Source organism: Anomalospiza imberbis, chromosome 7, assembly GCF_031753505.1.
Source record: "Anomalospiza imberbis isolate Cuckoo-Finch-1a 21T00152 chromosome 7, ASM3175350v1, whole genome shotgun sequence".
NCBI classification, from domain to species: domain Eukaryota; kingdom Metazoa; phylum Chordata; class Aves; order Passeriformes; family Viduidae; genus Anomalospiza; species Anomalospiza imberbis.
The window spans coordinates 7,596,112-7,615,025 of NC_089687.1; the positions used below are offsets into that span (position 1 = coordinate 7,596,112).

Sequence of the window (18,914 nt, forward strand, 5' to 3'; positions counted from 1 at the left end):
TAACATTTCTGTGTGCCTAATATAGCCTTTGCTTGATCCTTCCCTAACAAGGCAAAAAGCTTAACAAGAACAGGTGACTACGAAGTGCAGCACAATCACCTTCAAGCTAACAGTTGACTAAAACAGTTACCAAGCAGCAATACTAACATGCCTGTAAAGTTCAGCAGAAATTCAAAAGCCTACTGAAACACAAATACTAAGTTTTAGGACAGAATTAAAACCCTGTAAAACACCACACCAAATGCAAAAATGCAAAGACAGATTGAAACTACTATTTTGAGAAGTTTTAGACAGACACATTGTCCCACTTACAATCAGTACTCACTAACTTGCAATGAAATATAATTCCATACTTTTATGTTTGGCTTCTGTACATTGAGGGTAATATACTCTGATAGAAATGAACACACAAGAAAAAAACTTTTCTCATATTACCTTCCACAATAACTGTAAAAAAGAAACAAAAGTGGTGACTAACAAACTTCACACTTCATGTCAAAGTGAAGATAGTCTCCTAAAAAAAACCAAAAAAAAAGCAAAGTGTGAAACATCATGTGCATAGGTATATTAAGCATTTATCTTTGCAAAATACTGTGAAAAATTTCAAGTTCTACAAGTGGCTTCTGCAGCTCAAGTCCTAAGTGTTGGGGACATACAGATCTAGAACCTTAAGAATTGGCCTGCATCAAAAATGCCAGCAGGGCAGCCCTGAATTGTAAGAAAACAGGATCCTTGCCTACTTTTGATATTACAAAGAACACAATCTCTTCCTTATTAATTGACTATAGGAGGTTCACAGGAACAAGAACCTGATGATGTTAAATACTGATTTTCTAAGCTGTGTAGAGAAAGGCACTATTTCTAAAGTGCACATTCCTAAGCAATGAATGTAAACATTAGAACTAGGAAGGTAATGGAAGAACATACAAGCTAGCTGGCCTTAAAATAATCTAGAAAGATAAGGCACCTCCACATTGTGTCTTGTGAAAGCCCAGTATCTTTCCTTAAATGGATACAGCATCATTATTGTATTAAAAGAACATCATCTTACATAAAACTTTTTTTTAATTTTTAAATTCAGATCCAATAAACACATTCAATAAAATACAATTTAAAATCCACTGTTATATAGGAAAAGAAACATTATACAAAATAGAGCCATAAGTTTTATTGCCTGGAAGTGCTGGAATTTTTTTATTGTTATTATTATTAATGTGAAATGTTGCTAAGCTCTGTTTTAGGGATATCCTGAATCAACAGGAGTCACACACTAGGCTAAGGAATCTCAAATTAGTGTCCCAAACAGAAGTGGCAGCAAGGGCAGAATTAAATGCTTACTCAGAATTAGCCTTTGATCACCTGTCAAGCATGGCTGAGAGTTTGTAAACTGTTAACAGGGAGCAATAGCTAAATTCATGCTTTTCACCTCTTAGATTAAGAGGTAACTCATTAAGAGGGACCCCACAAGCCCCCACTCAACATTTACACACAGCAAGTTCAAACCTTTTCTACAGTTTACCAAATGATCATAACTGCTTAGAAAGACCCAACAAACTGGAAGATGCATTTTGAAAGAAAAAAGCATGTGATTGTCCATCCTCTATTCCACAAAGACAATGCTCACTGTAGATCCTGCACACCAAGGCAATTAGTCACAAAATCACAGAATATTTTGCATTGGAAGGGACCCACAAGGATCATAAAGTCCAACTCTTAAATGAATGTCCCAGGGATTAAAGCCACAACCTTGGCGTTATTATTGTAGGGCTTTACCCTTACAGAACATTTAATTTATCAAGTGCAAAAAGTTATGATAAATTTAAGCCACCAGAAGACACAGAGATTGTAATAAAAATTATGGTTTAAAAGTAAATATATTCTACTCTACTAATAGAGCAGAAACTTAAGCCCTTTGTTTCCATTATTAGGAAATAAATATGCTTTCCACATAGTGTAACTTTAAACATACCAGCTCAAATCTGACATTTAAAGGAATATTCATTTAAAAGACTTTTCTTAATATCATTAATATCATTATAAACAGCACTAAGAACTTTTAAACCGTCCTTTTTTTAATTTATTTACCACTCCAACAGTCTTAGAGTTGGTGCTGTCATCTTGCAGAACCATTTTTCAGCCAGTTACATGAAGATCTTCTGAAAAAAAAACATTAAAAATTCTTGTCATGACACTGTACTTTGATTTTAAAATGCTGCAGTACCCTAGATCATGTAAGAAGAGCCACCACTTCAATTTATGATATCAAAAAGATATAAAAAGCAGTCTCACTGTGTAGCCTACAGTGCATGTTCACACAGCTGACTGCACTAAAGCCAACAGGCTCAGCAGCCTGTCCAACTCTCCTCTTCTGAACATGCAACAAGCAACTTCTGAGGGCAGGAAATAAAACTGCACCATTGATACTTCATGTGCAAGCTTATTTGGACAGCATCAAATGTTTCTTTGTGCAGATTATTTCCACATTACAAGCTCTGCCCAAGAAGAGAAAATCATGTGAAATTCTCAAAATTTTACTGCACTGACAATTAGGGAAGAGAACATTATAGGCCAAAGAATTGCCAAATCATTGCAAAACAGAAGTATTGCTGTTCTGGCTGTTCCAGAAGGAAAACACACAGCCTGTCTCTCCCCTCCACCACTAAAAAATAGAAAAAAAGGATATAGCAAAAACGCCAAAAAACACAGAACAGCATCTCAGTCACAAGCCATGGCGCAGGCAAGTCAACTGGAAATTCTTCCTTGTATTTACTCAAGATTATTTCATATATAAGTTGAAAGACAATATATCAAGATAAGGCTTGCAGGCAAAATAAATGGGTTTAGTTTTTCCAGTTATACCAGCTGCTCCAACAATACAAGTCCTGGGATACAACCTCCTCCCCCTTGTAACATATTCTGTCATCAGGTAGATTCTTGTTTCATATTGGACTGCTTTTGAGATAAGAGAAACAGAGACACTGCTTTCAGTTTAACCAGAAAAAAAAAACCTGACAGTAAAATGTTTTACATTTATATGTCACAATCTGTAAGCCTACATTAAAGCAACATTAATCTAACACAATTCTGACGTCCACTCAACCTCCAAAGAGTACCAAGAGATCACAGCAAAGGCAAGAATATTCAGGAGAGATGGAAAAGTGAGCCTTATGCAACATGACTATTACATTCACTGCAGCTCTATAATTTTTACCCAAAGAAAGATTCCTTAGGATCTTAGAATATTGCAAAGCAAAAGATCCAAAAAAGCAACCAAGTTTTCCATACCAGTACTGAGTTCTGTAAGTAGCGATCACTGCTCCCATCTACATAGGAAGTTCCACAAGACCTAAGTCTGTACAGAAAACCCATTAATTTTACTAGCAAAATAAGAGAATTTAGCTTAATCAAAGGTATGTTTTAGGAATCTGTTGGTATGTAACTGTCATGGCACAGCTGGATATGGGCATTTAAGGAATAAAAAGAACAAGAATGTTTGAACATTTTCACCAATGAAATGAAAACTTCCTATTTAGCACTTACTCAAAATTCATGAAACAACGCTTCTAACAAATTTTCCCATATAGAACTAGCAGTGCAGAGTATTAATCTGTTTTATACCTCAGAGTCCTTACCAGATACCAGCCTATCCAAGCACACAGTTCCCAGTAACTCCTGCAGCACTCCCAGCAAGGCTGCGACCCTGCTGGACTGGAATTGCGACTGCAAGGAGTTAGAAACACCCAAGTTTCAGGTCAGCAGAGTGAAAGCTGACAAACAGAACAGACACTGACCTCCTTGTTATTCTTGTCCAGCAACATTAGGAGAAAAAACTCCACGTCAAACTGCCAAGGCCTCTCTAAGCTTCACTACGTACAGAGCAATCTCAGCCACCAGTAGCTCCACATTTAACATCAGCTAAGGATTACAAATGACATCCATTTCACATGCTGCAGATCTAATCTTGTCTAGTGCACGGACTAAACATATCGTGCTTTGTCACAGGACATACAGACACAGATTCCTGATAAGAACCAGCAGGGCAGCTTTCAGAGAGACAGCCTGGCAGCTGGAAGCTGAGCCTTCCAGGCAAGGTAGAAATCCACGAAATCACTGTACTTGGAGTGAACGGGGGTCTCCTTCTTCTCTGGGGAAAAGTAGCAGGAACGAAGAGAAGGAAATGAGTAAGACCTCTTGATTCACTCAGAGAAAAGTGAATGCCTAAGAGCAAAGATATATGGCTCAAGCCCTGGGGACCTCGGGGGAGAAAGAATGACTAGAAACTCACAACTAGAACACTGGAAACTGCAGAGGGAAAGGAAAGGGAGCTGCAGCCCAAGCAGGGGAAGCACCCTTCACACCCCCAGAGAGGCAGAACAGTGGTGCCAGCTCAGAATCACTAAATCAATTAGGTTGGAAAAGAGCTCCGAGATCATCGAATCCAACCCATGACCAAACACCACCCGTCAACCAGACCATGGCACAGGCTTTCCTTAAACTCCCCCAGGGATGGCAACTCCAGCACCTCCCTGGGCAGCCCATTCCATTGTTTAACCACCCCTTTTGTAAGGAAATTCTTCCAAATGTCCAACCTGAACCTCCCCTGGCGCAGCTTAACACTGTGTGCTCTTGTCCTGTCACTGCTGCCTGGGAGCTCGACCCCAGCCTGGCTCCTGTCAGGGAGTTGTGCAGAGCAGTAAGGTCTCCCCAAAGCCTCCTTCACCCCAGGCTGAACTCCCTCAGCTGCCTCTGACACTGCTTATAGCTCTTGTACTCCACACCCTTCAGCAGCTCCGCTGCCCTTCTCCGGACACGCTCCAGCGCCTGGAAGTCTTTCCTGCAGCGAGCGCACAGACCAGGGCACGGCAGCCGAGTGCCGGGCACGGCAGCCGAGCGCCGGGCACAGGGGCACGGTCACTTCCCGGTCGCGCTGCCCGCACAGCTGCGGCTACAGGCTCGCTCGGGGCACAGCGGAACCCCTCCGCACAGCCCGGCCGCCCAGGGGAGCTCCCCGGGGCTGGCAGCGGAGAGCGCGCCCCGCATTCCGCTGTCACGGCCGGACGGGGCCGAGGGCGGCGGGACACGGGGCACTCGCACACCCCCGGCCCGGGCGGGCACGGCCCCCCGCCCGCACGAAGGGACAAAGTTCCCGCCCGGGCCCGGCCCCGCTCAGCCCTGCGGGGCCTCTCGCCCGCGGTACCCCCGGCAGCGGCGGGACCCGCCCGTTCCCGGCCCCGCGCCCATTCCCGTTCCCGTTCCCGTTCCGGCCCCGCTCCCGCTACCTGAGGCCGCGCCGGGCCCGGCGCCCCCCGCGCTCCGTCCGGCGGCGGCACCGCCCGCCCGCGCCGGACACCCGCAATCCATCCCCGAGCCCGCGAGCGACCGCCCCGCCCGCGGGCCGGCCCCATCGACCCGCTCGGCCAGCAGCTCCACACCCCTGTCCTGCTGCCCGCCCCCCGCCCGCCTGCGGGAGGGGCGGCGGGGGGACCGGCAGCGGGAAGGGCGGCGGAGACATCCCCACATCCACATCCACATCCACATCCCTGTGCCCCCACCGCCACCATCCGCATCCACATCCACATCCACATCCCTGTGCCCCCACCGCCACCATCCGCATCCACATCCACATCCACATCCCTGTGCCCCCACCGCCACCATCCGCATCCACATCCACATCCACATCCCTGTGCCCCCACCGCCACCATCCGCATCCACATCCCTGTGCCCCCACCGCCACCATCCACATCCCTGTGCCCCCACCACCACCATCACCACCCACATCCACATCCACATCCCTGTGCCACCACCACCATCCACATCTCTCTCCACATCCCTGTGCCCCCACCGCCACCATCCACATCCCTGTGCCCCCACCGCCACCATCCGCATCCACATCCCTGTGCCCCCACCGCCACCATCCACATCCCTGTGCCACCACCACCATCCACATCTCTCTCCACATCCCTGTCCCCACCACAGTCACCTTCACCATCCCTGTCTCCATCCCCATCCATATCCCTGTCCCATCACTCTCACCATCACCATCCCTTACCCCATCCCCGTGCCCACGCCTGTCCCTATCCCCGTGCCCGTCCCCATTCTGATCCCTGTCCCCATCACTGTCTCCATCCCTGTCTGCGTCCCCATCCCCATCCCCATTGCCATCAGCGACTCCATTCCTATCAGCGTTCCCTTCACCGTCCCCATCCCCATCTCCATCCCAGGCCAAATCACTTCCCCCTTCCTTGTCCTCATCCCTGTCCCCATGTCCACCCCGCTGCCATCCCGTCTGCAGGACGCTCGGCCCCGCGTCCCGCCGGGAAGCCCCGCTCTGGGCACGGCTCCGGGGCCGCTCCCGGCTCCTGCCCGGGGCACGGGGACGCGGAGGGAGCGCTCCGCACAGCGCGGAAGAGCCGGAGCGGGCTGCCGAGCCCGGGCTCCTGCTGCTCCCGGCAGCAGCGGGGCCACCCGGGAGCGGGAGCAGCGCCGGCTGTCCCGAGGCGACCGGCGTCTCTAACGAGGGAATGGTAGAACAGCTCTGATGGAACAGAGCTTGCTCCGGAGACACGGGCATTTATACAGCCTCTTCCAGAACTTTAAGATAAGCAAGTCAAAGAAGAAAAAAAAAAAAAAAACAAAACCCAAACAATAACCACCCACCAAAAAACCCCAAAAAACTAAAATATGGAGGAACAGAGAAGGCAGAGGAAGAGAGCACGGAGTGAAGAACTAGAGACGGAGAAGTGGGATGGAGCTTGAAACCAGTCTGTCAAAAAAAAAAGGGGAAGAAGGAAAACGGAAGTGCGCAAGACCCTTGAGAAATGTCCTAAAATGCATTGAGGTGGTGGAATCTTAGTTTCATAGTTGCTATAATCTTTATACTCTGTGATACAAAATTTCACAGGACCTGAAAGTAGTGGCAACTACTACATTTTTGCTTCACTATCAGCATACTTTCAAGAGCACAAAGAAGTGATATTGTATAGATATCCAAGCTAAATTAAAGTAAAATTTCGAGATGTATATGTCAGTGACTAGCAAGTTGCAAAACGAAATGCTAGACAAAGTCTATCAAAAATATTGATTAAAATGAACTTTCATAGGCTTAGATGAAATTGCAAAATCAGATTCTGGTCCTGTTTGGTTTGGTTTTGTAGCCAGTGTTAGTACTCTCTGTAGTCAGTGCTGATTGCTATTTAAGAATTAAGCTCACAATACCAACCTAAAGATAACTAGGCGCATCTCACATCTTGCAGATTATTCAGTATTCACCTGCTAACAGAAATCTAGTTTTTGGCAAAATTTAGCTATTACATATTTTGGAAATTTTACAGCAAAAACTATTAGGAAACAATAGTAAGCAATGTATATACGTGACTAAAAAGGTGTTTAATTGTTATTAGGTGATGCATATGATATAGCTGTGAAGTTATTTTAAATGCTGCTCACACTTACAAACTGTTGAAATCAAACATGATATTTCACCCTTCCTGTGGGTTAGTGATTGAAAAAAAATCCATTCTCTCTCATACAAAAATGTGATAGCTTATCATCATTTTTCTGGGTGAGTTTTACTGTTGGGTTTGAGTTATTCCCTATAGATGAACAAAAGTTACTTCTCAAAACAAAACAAAACAAAAACCCTAAAAAACCAAAACCCCAAAAACCACAACCAAACTTGAAGAATTTTTAGCATGAAATTGGTTTGGGCTTTATTTTGTGAGCCTGAATTTCTTAATCCAGCTGTATTTTAATTTGCATATAGTAGCACTAAGAGACACCCAACAAGCTTCATGCCCCATAAAACTGATTTTTATAAGTAGTAAAATACAATCCCTACCCCAAAGCATTTATAGCACAAATGGCACAAGGACATGCAGTGAATTATACTCTTCATTCAAACTGTCTTTTTCTGATGTACTCTGAGTGTACATTATAAATGAAATATTTGTTGTTTTTCTGGCCTCATTATCACTATTGGCCAAAACTGAAACTGCCAAAATGTGCAACATGGTGCTTTAACATGAAATTGTGACTTTACAACTGTCTAAAGAGATTTTAGGTAAACTGAATTTCTTAGACAAAGCTTCAGGAAAGCAGCAGTCCTCTTGAAATGGTGCATTCTGTGGAATTCAGAGGGTTGAAAAATATATACAATGTAACTGCAAAAACATGTGTGCATCTCACAGCCTCTAATTTTCTTGGGTCTAGCAAATCTTTGTTTAGTATTTATACAGAGACTTGGTAAACTTATACAGCTTATACAAGGCCAGTCAGTTCATCAGCAGCAAAACCTGAAGAGAAAACCAAAGAGTTATGACTACAGTACTGTGACAGAGAAACTGCATGTAGTACTTTCCTATACCTAATAGTGCCTTTACTAAATAATATATTAAAAATATTATGCATAATTTATATTAAAATTGGGTGAATGTTTTATATTTTAAAAAAACCAAAACTCCACTGCATTTGAACAGGGAGAATAAATAAGGCAGCAGGGAAGGTTGAGATTCCCAGGCTCTATCTTACCTGATCATGCATTTGCAGAAAAAGCTTGGTTTGCTGCCCCTGGAAAATGCTTTCCCACAATGATCTTGGCAGTAGTGATGACAAAATATCTGTGATATACAGATTTTCTCTCTTTTTATGTTTTAATCTCCTTTGACAGTGGAAAGACCATGAAATCCCACCTGAATTAAGACCAGATTTCTGGGGGTAGCTCCATGTGGCCTCTCATGTATATGAGTTTTTTTTTCTTTTAGAGGCAATGCAGCAGTTTGCACCTCAATATGGCAGCACCGTTAAATCCACCTTGTTAAGGTTCTGATTTTAAGCATCTTGACTGGGGCAGGCAAATAGGAGAGCACTGATGTCCTTCAGGTGGTGTGCCAAGATTTATTCATCACAGGATGAAGCAGTCACACTGTAGGTTCCTGGGGAATTTTGAAAGAAACAGGTCAGCATTGTCAAAAGCCCAGAAGTTTGTAGTTATTACACTTAAAAATATCACTGGACTTCTGTATTTTTACCTCTTGATTAAGTAATTTTCTTCCTATTGTAAAATTCACGTGATGATCTTGTGTCTTCTCTGAAAGAAACTATTATGAGAATGATTTGTCTTTTGTTTTTACTGCGCCTTTTTCAGGAATTAGATTTTAGTAAACACATGTAATAAAACAATATGTACCTTGAAAGTACAAACACACTGCATATTTATTTTTCTTGCTGTGACTATTTTAGTTACATGCATAGCATTTTTGTAGGAAAAGCAAAATTCTATTTCCCAGCATAACTGTAATATTTTCATATGATAAATCATCCACAAAACATGCAAACATTATAAATTGCACTTATCAAGAAAATTTTAATTCTGTTTCTGCTCACATATGTTCTACTTACAAGAACATAAAAGCTGATTTGGAAGAAATAGATCAGATCCTGAGAATGAAATGTAATACTCTGTTGGTCTCATAATAGAGCTCTACAAAGGAATTGAATCTACTTATTTTAGATAAATGCCTCCTTCAAAAGAATTTGGAATAGATCTTTGATGAACAAAATATTCATGTTGATGAACAAGGCAAAGCAGCAGAAGAAACTGTATTAAAAATTCAAGCTGACAGTCAGTTTTGATCAACTTCTGTTCTCCTTAGGGAAAGGACACAGTCTGAGTGTTCCGGGCTAGACTCGGTGTCGGACGCACACAGTGGGGTGTTCCCCTGTCCTGTTGGCTTAGACCAAAAGTCCATCTAGCTCAGAATTCTGATGTCTCCCCAGTGTCTCACAATGGATGCCTGTGGAAAATGGTGTTGGAAAAAAGGGATTTGTTTCCATGAAGCATCCTTCTAGTTTTTAGAAACAAATGGGAAGAATCCTTACCTGGAAGGATGAAATTCAGCCAGTGCATTTAATAGCTCTGATGGACCCATGAATTTGGCAAATCCCTTTTGTGAACCCAGTAATGCAAGAGTTGTTATGGATTTACTGAGGCAGAGTCTTGTGACATAACAGAAAATGTTTTCTTTTACTTGGGTTTGGGCCACTGGATAATAATCTTGTCACACAACTTGTAATCCTCGTTCCATTTCACCTTCTTTGCATTATTTGAGTTTTAACTGTCTTATATTTGTCCTCAACTGTCTTTGAGGCGTTCTCACATCCTAAGTCCAGCTTTGCAAGAAGTCTCCTGTGATGGAGGGAGTGATTTTATTGCTCAGTTATCCTCACTGCCTTCCTCTCCTTCTGGAACAATTCTTGAGAGACTGAAATGAAAACATTCATATGAATACATGAAATATAGTTGGACTGTTAAAGTTACAATTTCCAATCTGTTTTCAGTCCCTTTTTTGTGTATTTACAAACATTTTGTGGTTTTGACCTTGCTGAGCTGTTACATGGCTGTTTTCTTAATGTTTTACCTGATGACAAAGCTCCAAGAAAGTGCTTAAAAATGTATAATTTTGAATAAAATCTATGCTGCTCACTATGAGAACTACTGGTACTTACAGGAAAAATGTTACTCTGCAGATGTAATAAAAGAAAAATCCACAAATATTTTTGTAATTTTTTTATCAACCATTAATTTTAATAGCTGTAGAAAATTAATTGGAACTGAGAGCTTTTTCTGCTTCCTACCAAACATTACTTGCAAATATTAGCTAGCAATAAAATTATAGATGAGTAAAACAAATCATTTGGGGAACTTTCCATCACTTAATTCAGTCTCTTTACTCTGCTGATTTATAATAGGAAAGAAAACAGGAAGCTTAATTGGCAATGAGATTTCCCAGACTGAAAATTATTAAATTGCTATCACTCAATTATTTTCGGTAGATGAGTTGTGATCATTAATTGTTATAAAAAAGACAATTTAAAAAATAATTTGAAAGCCTATTCAAGCAAACAAAAGAGTAAATGGAAAGTAAACCTTTTGGAAGTGTTCTGAATTACTGAATTACCATGCCATTGAGAGAAATCCTACATAGGAGTGGATTGCACGTGTAGTCTTCACGCAGGTTAACAACCAGACAGCCATTTGAATACCAGGGCTGGCAGAATTGCATGTGCGAGCATGAATACCTGTCCTGCTGGAGATGTGATCCAAAAACACCAAACAGGCTTTAGCAGAGAGCCAAAAGTGAATTTTATTTACACTGAATATCCCCATGATAGCAACTCTTATAAAGGTCAAGTCAAGCAGTTCTCTCAGCACAAATCCAATCAGATGGAACAGCTGATAATGTGACCCCGCATGTTCAGAACACAGAACAGATTTTTACATTTGTGCTTTTGCACATTCCTGGGTGAATAATCACAATGATTCAGGGAGGCACATTGCAACATAAGGTGGTATTCAAAGGGAAGCATTGCCCAATATGGCAATAGGGAACTGATCCCTTGCTGGGAATGCATAATGCTCCAGAGAGGGCAGGGGTTTTCCTGGGAAGGGCCTAAAGCAAAGGAATCAATGTCCCACATGGATTCTTACCCCATCAGCAAGGGAGACCTCCTGTGTATATATGGGTTCTATAGAGAAAGCCCATATATGGATTAAACTGGAAGCTGTTCTGCAGGGAAACACAGGAGGTGAAGTTTTGTTTTTCACATCTTCTAATTTTAACACGGGTCTTCTCAGTGCAGATGCTCTTAAACTGCACCAAAAATGAAATTTTATAAGGTGAGGAATTGCATGGACAGAGCTACTGGTTTGGAGCTTTGCTGGTGCATTATTTTTAGATCAAAAGGTTTCATTGTTCATAAAGGTCAAGTCTGTTGGCTTGTTAGGATGGCACACCAAATTGAACAGGCATGTAGTGCTCCAAACAGAGATTTTAATACCCCTATTCTCACAGTAAGGACTAACATAACTAATGTAAGCTGTTTGTCTAGAAGATTTTGTCCAATTTACATATTCATTAGCATAATTTACCAGAGTGTTTGCTTTTCATACTGATTTTTAAAGCAGCAGAGTGAGAGAAACTCTTGGATACAATGTGTTAGTTTTGATATATTTTTGATACTGGACATGTGAAGACCACATCATTAAAAATTGGCTGTGGCCTTCTTCAAAGACATCCACATGATCCTTATAGTGTCAGACACAGCACTGCAGAGCTGCAAATCAGCTTTTCTATTTTTTGGTGATTCATTAAGGTATTTTTTCAGGAAAATTCCCTACGGTCTTTGAGCAGGACAAGCAATTTTACAGAAATGAGTTAACAGTTCCTTTATATACTACCAAACAGAAACAATAAACCCCATATGGAGGCACCCAGCATTCAGAAACCCTGCTTTGAAATTGTTTCCATTTTGTATGCAAGCAGCATTGTCCCTAGAAATAGACTGAATTATACACTTATCGAAGAACACAGTATTTTTTAAGTGTTCCACTGCTAACTTAAGTGGTATTGTATATTGTTTCTAAATAAATCATACATCTAAATAAGAAACTTGGACTGCAGATAGCTGTGATAATTGAAAAAGATGCTGCACGAGCTGTTCATTGCCTTCCCCCAGCTCTGGTGGAGGGAACGTTCCCTATTCTGTGAGAGAACATTCCCCATCCTCCTAGAAAGAAAGCAGCCAAATAATTTAACCCATCAGAAGGAGTATTTTTTAATATGTCCCATTTGGTCTACAGAAAATTGGAGAGTGTTCATCCATGCTTCTTCAATAGAACTGTGGATGCTAAAATATCTGATACTGACTGATACCATATATTCAAGAAGCATCCTGCTACATCCAGAGAAGGACACATGTCCACATGAATTCCAGATTCTCCTCCCAGCCCTCCTCTCCTCCCTGCATTATCTTAAAGTAAATACAATAAGAGTAATGTGGCACAATGACCATAGATGTGATATAATAACCTTATAACATCTATTATCTTCTGAAATCTGATCTGAGGAGTCAACAGTTTGGGTCAACTGAAGAGAATATATTTTTATCAAAAGTCACACACCAAGGAGAAATCCAAACACATACAATATGAGTGTTTCTAAACAATGCTCTTATGAAAAGCCATTTAGAATGAGAGGTCAAATATTAGCAGCCAAACCCTCTCAAAAGTTGATAAGCAATGGTGAAATCCAGAAAAATGTCTCAGAACAGAAACCCATTTGTTTACCTGTCACACATTCAATTACTTGCAGTTTCAAATGGTTGGGTAGCAAAAAAAACCATGGTGCCATTGCACTCTCTATGACTCTTCATGCTACTTCTGTTTTGAAGTGACCCACTAGGTTCACCTTGATCCTCTTTTCCAGTCCAGTTTTTCTTGCTCTGGTACTTGCCACTGTTTTAAGGCTCAGTTTTACCCTTATGGGCTTCTGTGCTCTGCTGTAAAGCTCACATAACAGTTAAACACCTGCTAAACTGCAAACTGGGGACACACTGGTTTTATTTAGCACATTGTTGACATCTTTGAAAAAAAAATAAAGGACCACTAAATTAAAAACAGTGATTTTACATAAATTTTCGAGTTATCATGGCTTTTACTCAAATTAACGTTCATAACACAGTGAGCATGGAAGCTGATACAGGTCAGGCATGCACAGCTGTGATTGATTCAGGTTCTCAATTGAAGTTGCATAAGTCACATGAAAAAGGCAGCAATCCACATTTGTTCCAGCCAAGGAAGTAAATAGGTGCAACTGAGAACACATAATAATGTTTCTATTCCACAAAGAAGCTCAGATTTTCTGATCATGGGCAAACTATGCACTGCTATTCCTTGGCTCCCTGGTGTGACCGTGTGGAGCCTGTGCAGTACAGATACAACTCCAGGGCAGACGTTTGTGCCCTGCTTTGCAGTTGTAGGAATTCTACTGCCATCCTTCTGCTAGTTCACTTTCAGTGGCAATATAAAGGATTAAGATATTATGAGAAAGAACAGAATAACAGCATGCAGATAACCAATTTTGAATGGAAAAGCAAGCTGTAAATAGGAATGCAGTTTCCCTCGACTTGCAGATTTTACCTCAGCCCAGGACATCACGTTCTTAAGGCATCATGTTTTCAGTCAAATTCTTTTTCTAGGTTTCTCTTTTGATACACAATTTGCTGTTATTCCTACCAAATAAAATAGGTAATAGTGGTGTCATCATCATAATAGTCCAAGGACATAAACAAGCCCCAGTTTATAAGTTTCTCTCTTCCTTACACACCTTGTTTCAGTGTACCAAGAATTATAGCTGGGTTTTTCCCCCATCCTTCATTTACAAAAAAAATATGGACTAATTATATTTTGAAAGTTAATGGTTTTAGTTGATCTACGTTGAACTCTTGGAGAGCAGCCACATCAAATGAGTTCCTGGTAATTTGCCATGACTTCACCATGTGCAGCTCCATGAAATTACATGCCTCCCATATGGCTGTTGCCATACCTATGCCAAAATCAACCAATTACACTGTAATCTTGCTTGTGAGCCTTCTTGGAGGAAGTCTACACACATCCTTTATCTGGGTAGATAAAATGTTTTGGGGGTTTTTTAGTTCTCTGTAGTATTCTCTCAACTACTGGAAAACTTATTTATATTAAAATACTCAGAACATGATAGTTAAGTGATTAAGCAGTGTACTTTATAATAAATACTTAACAATAAAGGAATATTGTCTAATGGGTAACCTAGACATGATTTTTCTTTGCTGTTTCTCTAACTTTTATTGTCATGTTTAGCTGGGCTTAAGACCTGTTCAGTGTGATGTACTGGATATTAAGGTGCCTTTTAAATTCAGTTTATACCAATCTGGATGGCAACATGCTGATCCAGGCATCAGATTCTGGGCCATTCTGGGCATTCTCAAAATCCTTCCACCCCTGGAACTTCCTCTTGTTAATTTTTTTTTTTTTTCTTTTGCACTTTACTGCACTTCCCAGGCCTGGATCTATATATGGATTCACAGTGTTGTTCTTTCTGCATGTTCAAGGGCAGGCCATTAACTGCATGAAAACGATCCAGAGTGAGCAAGATGCTGAAAAGCTTCCCACACAGCTTAGCAAGGGATTTGTAATGCTTTTGTCTAGGTACACACTTCTTCAAGCTGAGGTACTTGTGTGAAATTTTAATACTTAGCGTTGCTGTAGCTGGTAAACTCTACAAAACATCTTGGAAAACTGTGGAGCCCCCCGACTTATTTGTATAACACTTGGAGAAAGCTGTCTGCAAATTCCTTCCATCTGAATCAAACTGTTAGACTGCATCTCTGTTTACCTGTTGATTAATAGAAATACTTTCCTCCTGACTTTAATCCTCTCATTCCCTATTCATTTGTATTCACCTGCATTCCCTTGCTCTGTGTTTACATTGTGAACTGCCTGGAGGCAGATGGCAACAGAAGGAGGATGCTCTGCAATGGTAATTACTTCTGTTATCATGGATGTTTAGGAGAAGATCACCTGCAATCCAACTGTGCTCACAAACGCTGGACTTGGTTCGTCACTGAAAGATGCTCTTGCTAGATTATGTGTGCTTTATAGGATTTCACAGAATCATAAAGGTTGGACAAGACCTCTAAGACCAGCCCAGCACCACCATGCTCACAGCTAAACCATGTCCCCAAGTGCCACATCCATATGCTTTTTGAACACTTCCAGAGATGGTACAAGATAAAGGCAATTCAGGCTTTTGTTCACTCCCATTCCATTGGTAAGATTGACAGTATACTAAGACATTGTCTCTACACATTGAAAATTTCTTTTCTGGTACACTCTGAAACAATGAAAAGCTTTTCATAACTCAGGAACTGACTTCTGGCCAAAAAAAGAATTAAAAGATTCAGAAAATTACACCATGAAAACAGACTGTAGGTATTTCTACTGCTCCTGTACCAAAAACCTTTCCATGAAAGAAATATACCAATCAGCACAACAGCTGAATTTCAGCTTTATAAGCTCAATTTTGTAATTTAAGCACAAGACTTCTATGCTAAAAATATCCACCAAGATAATCTAGATGCCAAGCATAAAACTACAAAATGTCTATACAAAAAGCAGTATTGAAATTTAGATTGATCTATTTGAATTTGGATGAGTTAATATATCAAACTTATGTTTATGATCCAACAACATGAGATAATATTGCTCGAAGAGAAATCTTGCCCCTTTATTTTACTGGACTGGTGCCTGAGTCCACAGCCACCTGAAAACTGCATCTGGCGAGGCTAATAAAATGAAATATGAGATCTCATGGCCAGGGTCCTTCAACCCCTTCCCTTGCAAAACTGTGATTGATTTGGCACCTTGATGCTGAGAGAAATCCTATGCTTTTTGGTTCTCAAATGTAAATTCCACTGTAATTCAGTAAATTAAAATGCACCAGCACTGCTCTTTTTCAATGTCATTCTTCATGTAGACTCAGGAAGAACACACACTGATAGCAAGAGATTGCAAAGGAGTTGCTTAACAGAGTTGTTTCACTTTCCATATGACCTGCAGTACTTTTTTGTTCTGTTCAACCCTTTTGTTCTGCTCAGTGCCCTGCCATTTCCCAGAAAACACTTGTACTCACAGGGAGGAGAAGATAAATTCAGCAACGGGATATTTTCTGTAGAGTGCATTACACTAAGTGCTTTTGGTGTGATTTAAAGTTTTACAGTGAAATGATGCTTCTGCTAGCAGAAAGTCTCCAGCACACTATCACAGCCATTCTACTCTCTGTCCTTTGGCTTTGCTATTAAGGTTAATAAGACTAATCAGGAGCATTATTTGGAAATATTAAGTAATAAAGGCTGGCCAGCTATGGAACACTAATGATTGTTCTGTTTAAATCTCACTGCAGCTGGGTAAATTAACTCTGAGAGGTCCTGATCCCTTCTGTGCTGTATGGCCTGGACAGGACCTGCCAGCTCCATCCTTTCCACATGCCTCAGGTTTTTGGACCTTGTTTTGTGCTCCTCTGGGAGGATACTTTAACTCCAGCAGCTGGAGCCCAAAGCTGCTCTCTCATTCCATGATTCCATCTGCCAGATGCAGCAGTTGAACCTGCTGCATGTATAACCCTGACTACCACATAATAAAACTGAGAGTGAAAAGTCCACATAGTAGTTTATATCCTAACTGTATTTATTTTAGATAAATATTTACCTATGCACACACAGCAGCACCTACAAAGGAAAGGGCTATTTGCACTTTCTCTGAAAAGCTTTCAGAGATATTCATCTTTAATATTCTAGCTCAGCACAGCTCACAAGCTACACAATATCCTGCAGAAATCCCTTTCATTATCTGTAAAATGTCTCATAATGTTCTAGTCATAATTTGCTTTGACATTAAAATAAAAATGTTAATACTCTCAATATCTCCTTTCCTTGCTTATGTTCCTCAGGAAGATCTGGCAGCCCACGGAAGCCAGATGGTGACTTGAACTTCCCAAACGAACTGCCTGGCTGCTGCTACTGACAGGGATGGTTTTGCTCTCCCCTATCTCATCCTGAAGGCCATGTATCTAGTCCTTCCTTTGCTTTGGCACTGACTCCAATCTATCCCTCCAGTGAAAAAAGGCAAAGAGGCTATTGATTTGAGATAGCTGAAACCAGGTGAGGAGAACATGCATGAAGAAGGAAGCGAGACCGCTGGGAGAATACTTGGAGGGTTGCCTAAGGGACATGGGGCCACCTGCAGCCACGCAGCTCCAAGGTGAAGTCAGGATGTCAGACCAGGACTAGGACCAGTGTGGAGGCTACCACAGGAACAAGGCAAGTCTAATACCAAGGTAGCAAGAAAGGGTAGGACAGCACAGACCTACACCATAGCTCAGACAAAATCTGAAGGGCCAGAGCTCAGCTTAACCAGGTCTCCAGTTCGCTGGGACAAGGACTGTGGGGTGGAGAGCCCTGGTGGTGCTTATTAGAGCCTTTAAGATCCATTAGTGCTCACTGAGTCCTGACAATTACTCATGTTGATCGACTACCAAATTTGTTCACATCTTGACATCTGATTATACCACGAAGCTCACACCTTCTTATTGCCAAGGGAGAACCAGCAAGCAAAGGATTGAAAATGCCTGAAATACCCAATATGAGAACTGTTAAAACACTAAGATACTTTGAAAACAAACAAAAAGTAGTGTGTGGCTGCAGTACACTTCAGGGCAAGGACTGGGCCAGACCTGGTGTGCTCAGCGCTCTGTCCTTCAAATCCTGAAGGGTTGTGGAAGACGGAAAGAAAGAGAAAGAGAAGAGTACAGACTATATTTTATCCACCTGAACACCTGACCCCAACAGTGCATTGTCTCCTGCCCTCTGTGGGAAAAGATGATGGGGGGATTCTGTCACATCTCTCTTACAAAAAGGGACTGCGAGAGCTGGGCCTGTGTAGTCTGGAGAAGATTGAGAGGGGATCTCATTATTGCATATAAATGTCTCAAAGACAGGCGCCAAGAGAATGGTGCCAGACTCGTTTCAGGGGTGCCCAGCGATAGGATGAAGAGCACTGCCGAAGTGTCACCTCAGCATGAGGAAGAATTTCTCTACATTGAAGGGGGCAGAGCCTTGCAACAGCTGCCCAGGGAGGGCGCGGAGTCTCCCACACCGGAGACTTTCCGAGCCCACCTGGATGCACTCCTGTGTCACTGCTCCAGGTGACCCTGCCTGGGCATGGGGCAGGGACCGAATGATCTCCACAGGTCCTTCCAACTCGGACAGTTCTGTGATTGCCCATGGAGCCGGTGGAGCCACGTCCCTGGAGGTGTTTAAGGAAAGCCTGGACGTGGCACATGCTCTGTTTGACACGGTGCTGCTGGTCACCGGTCGGACCCGGCGACCTCGGGGGTGTTTTCCAGCCCGACTGAGCCCGTGCCGTACCCGCGATAATCAGCGGTCGAGCAGCTCCCGCCGCCCTGAGGGCGCTCGGCCGCTCCGCCCGGCGGGCGCGGCCGCGCCACCGCACGTCACGGGGCGGGGCGGGTCAGCCATCTTGG

The 18,914-nt window shown here is 42.3% G+C and overlaps 1 protein-coding gene and 1 long non-coding RNA gene across 2 annotated transcripts in view; both read right to left on the bottom strand.

Moving 5' to 3' along the window:
• The window catches only part of SLC35F5 (solute carrier family 35 member F5), a 30,080-nt gene extending 24,720 nt beyond the window's left edge, over positions 1-5,360 (bottom strand). The window contains exons 1-3 of the mRNA XM_068195257.1: positions 5,280-5,360; positions 2,086-2,156; positions 436-514 (exon numbers count right to left, since the gene is read on the bottom strand). The gene's annotated coding sequence lies outside the window, so the exon portion shown is untranslated. The remainder of the gene's footprint in view (positions 1-435; positions 515-2,085; positions 2,157-5,279) is intronic.
• Positions 5,361-7,725: 2,365 nt separating this feature from the next.
• On the bottom strand, positions 7,726-8,838 carry LOC137477588 (uncharacterized). Its single transcript, XR_011001070.1, has 2 exons — positions 8,688-8,838; positions 7,726-8,291 (listed from the first exon to the last, which is right to left on the bottom strand). It is a non-coding gene; the product is annotated as an uncharacterized lncRNA (long non-coding RNA).
• Positions 8,839-18,914: the final 10,076 nt, after the last annotated feature.